Source organism: Psammomys obesus, unplaced genomic scaffold (genome assembly GCF_907164565.1).
Source record: "Psammomys obesus unplaced genomic scaffold, mPsaObe1.curated_primary_1811, whole genome shotgun sequence".
Classification (NCBI taxonomy): domain Eukaryota; kingdom Metazoa; phylum Chordata; class Mammalia; order Rodentia; family Muridae; genus Psammomys; species Psammomys obesus.
In genome coordinates this window covers 4,949,164-4,952,937 of record NW_026591872.1, presented here as the reverse complement: position 1 = coordinate 4,952,937, position 3,774 = coordinate 4,949,164, and the positions used below count along the sequence as shown (strand labels likewise).

Here is a 3,774-nt window from a genome sequence, read left to right as displayed (position 1 = left end):
TTCAATCTTCTTGTATATGTTGAGGCTTGCTTTGTGACCAACTATATGGTCAATTTTGGAGATGGTTTCATGAGATGCTGAGAAGAAGGTATATTCTTTTGTGCTTGGGTGAAAAGTTCTGTAGACATCTATTAGGTCCATTTGATTTAAGACCTCTGTAAGTGTTATTATTTCTCTGTTTAAGATCTGTCTCAATAATCTGTCCCTTGGCAAGAGTGGGGTGTTGAAGTCTCCCACTATTAAGCTGTTGGGATTGATGTGTGATTTAAGCTATAATATTGTTTTATTTACAAATACAGGTGTTCTTGTATTTGGGGCATTGATGTTCAGGATTGTGATATCCTCGTGGTGGGTTTTTCCTTTGATGAAAATGAAGTGTCCCTCTCCATCTCTTTTGATTAATTTTGGTTGAAAGTCTATTTTATTAGATAAGGATAGCTACTCTAGCTTGTTCTTTTGGGTCCATTTGCTTGGAAAATCTTTTTCCAGTCCTTTACTCTGAGGTAGTGTCTATACTTGTAGCAGAGGTGTGTTTCTTGAATGCAGCAGAATGTTGGATCCTGTTTCCACAACGATTCTGTTAATCTGTGTCTTTTTATTGGAATGTTGAAACCATTAATGTTAATAGATATTAGTGTCCAATGATTGTTAGTTCTTTTTACTGTGGAGTTTGTGGATAGTGTTTATGTGCTTGGTTTTTTTTTTTCTTTTTTTGTGAAGTTATCTACATCCTATGTTTTCTTGGATGTAGTTGATCTTGTTGGGTAGGAGTTTTCCTTCTAGTATCTTCTGTAGCGCTGGGTTGCTATGTATACATTGTTTAAATTTATTTATTTCTTGGAAGTTAAACAGCAACAAACCAAGTAATCCAGTTAAGAAATGGGATACAGGCTGCCACCCTGAATCACTGTCTGCATAGCTCCTGCTGCTTGCCTCTGCATCTGAGCCCTCCTGGAATGATATTTGCAGTTCTTACAAGATGGCAGATATTGATGGAAGAACAGTCTGAAGTTGATAAAGATTTGGATGACTTTGAAGAAGTAGAAAAAGAAATGAGTGAAGAAACAAAAATCAAAGTGAGTCAGCTAATTGAACAGATGATGCAAAATCCTCAGATTCTTGCAGCCCTTCAGGAAAGACTTGATGGTCTGGTTTACACACCAAGAGGATATATTGAAATCTTGCCTAAGGTAGTCAAAAGATGGGAGAATGCTCTCAAAAATATTCAAGCTAAGTATGCACAGTTAGAAGCCAAATTCTATGAGGAAGTTCATGATCAAGAGAGGAGGTATGCAGTTCTCTATCAGCCTTTATTTGATAAGCAATTTGAGATCATTAATGCAATTTATGAAACTACAGAAAAAGAATGTGAAAGGAAACCAAATGAGGAGGATGAAGTTTCAGAGCAGCTGAATGAAAGAAAAGGCCAAGATTGAAGATGAGAAAAAGGTGAAGAAAAAGAAGATCCTAAAGGAATTCCTGAATTTTGATTAACAGTTTTTAAGAATGTTGATTTGCTCAGTGATATGGTTCAGGAACATGATGAACCTATTCTAAAGCACTTGAAAGATATTAAAGGAAAGTTCTCAGATGCTGGCCAGCCTATGAATTTATCTCAGAGTTTTACTTTGAACCCAACGAATATTTCACAAATGAAGTGTTAACAAAGACTTACAGGATGAGATCAGAACCAGATGATTCTGATCTCTTTTCTTTTGACGGACCTGAAATTACAGGTTGTACAGGGTGCCAGATAGATTGAAAAAAAAAAGGAAAGAATGTTACTTTGAAAACCATTAAAAAGAAGCAGAAACACAAAGGACATAGGACAGTTCGTACCGTGACTAAAACAGTTTCCAATGATTCTTTCTTTAATTTTTTTAGCTCCTCCTGAAGTTCCTGAAAATGGAGATCTGGATGATGCTGCTGAAGCTATACTGGCTGCGGACTTTAAAACTGGTCACTTCTTACGTGAGCGTATACTCCCAAGATCAGTGTTACACTTTACTGGAGAAGCTGTTGAAGATGATGATGATGATTATTGTGAAGAAAGTGAAAAAGCTGATGAGGAGGATAAGAATAAGATGAGGAAAATGATCCAGACTATGACCCAAAGAAGGATCAAAACCCTGCAGAGTGCAAGCAGCAGTAAAGCACAATGTATGGCCTTGAGGACAGCCTACCTACCCTGGCCTACCTTCTGCTTTCCTGGAAAGGATGAGTTTACTTCATCTGAGCCTATTTTGAATTTTTCTGTTGTTTGCTTATTTTTTTTATAGCCTAAAATAAAAACGTCACACAGTTTTAGGTCTCAAAAAAAAAAAAAAAAAAAAGAAAGAAAAGAAAAGAAAAGAAAAAGAAAAAAGAAAAGAAATGGGGTCGAGAGCTAAACAGAATCCTCAACAGAGGAGTATAGAATGGCAGAGAAACACTTAAAGAAATGCTCAACATCTTTAGGCATCCAGGAAATGCAAATCAAAACGACCCTGAGATTCCACCTCACACTCATCAGAATGGCTAAGATCAAAAAACTCAAGGATGACACATGGTGGAGAGATTGTGGAGAAAGGAGAACCCTCCTCCATTACTGGTGGAAATGCAACCTTGTACAAACCTCTTTGGAAATCAATCTGGTGCTTTCTCAGAAAATTAGGAATAGTGTTACTTCAAGATCCAGCTATACCACTCCTAGGCATATATCCAAAACATGATCAAGTATACAACAAGGACATTTGCTCAACTATGTTCATAGTGGCTTCAGTCATAATAGCCAGAATCTGGAAACAACCTAGATGACCTTCAGCTAAAGAATAGATAGAGAAATTGTGGTATATTTACACAGTGGAATACTACTCAGCAATTAAAAAAAAAAAAAAAGGAAATCATGAACTTTGCAGGCAAATGAATAGAACTAGAAAAGATAATCCTGAGTGAGGTAACCCAGAAAGTGAAACACACATATCATATATACTCACTTATAAGTAGATATTTGCCATGTAATATAGAATAAACGTACTAAAATCTATAGTCTTAAAGAAGCTAAACAACAAAGAGGACCCTAGGAAAGTGGCTGAAACCTCATTCACAAGGCAAACAGGACAAACATTGGAAGTAGAAGACAGGGAACAGGACAGGAACCTTCCACAGGGGGCCTCTGAAAGACTACCTATCAGAGTATCAAAAGAGATGCTGAGTCCCATAGCCAAACTTTGGGCAGAGTATAGGAAACCTTATGAAAGAATGGAGAGATAAAAAGACCTAGAGGGGATAGGAGCTCCACAAGCAGACAAACAGAGCCAAAATACCTGGGCCCAGGGGTCCCTGCAGAGACCAATACTCCAACCAAGGACCATGCATGGAGAGGACCTAGACCCTTTGCTCAGATGAAACCCATAGACTACTCAGTTTCCAAGTGGGTTCCCTAGTAAGGGATGCAGGGACTGTCTCATGACATGACTGTCTCTGTCAGTGACCAGCTCTTTGATCACCTCCTCCCCCTGGAGGAGGATTCTTGTCAGGCCACAGAAGAAGACAATGTAGACAGTCCTGAGGAGACCTGTTAGGCTAGGGTCAGACAGAAGAAGAAGAGGTCCTGCCCTATCAGTTGACTAGGGGAGGGACATAGGGTAGGGGGAGAAGAGGGAAGGTGGGTAGGACTGGAAGAAGAGGGAGGGTGTTACAGCCAGGATATAAAGTGAATAAATTATGATAGATAGATAGATAGATAGATAGATAGATAGATAGATAGATAGATAGATAGATAGATAGATAGAT

General features: G+C 38.3%; 1 pseudogene; it reads left to right on the top strand.

Annotated features, from left to right (window-relative positions):
* The first annotated feature begins 964 nt into the window (after positions 1-964).
* On the top strand, positions 965-2,152 carry LOC129680543 (nucleosome assembly protein 1-like 1; annotated as a pseudogene).
* The last annotated feature ends 1,622 nt before the right edge of the window (positions 2,153-3,774 follow it).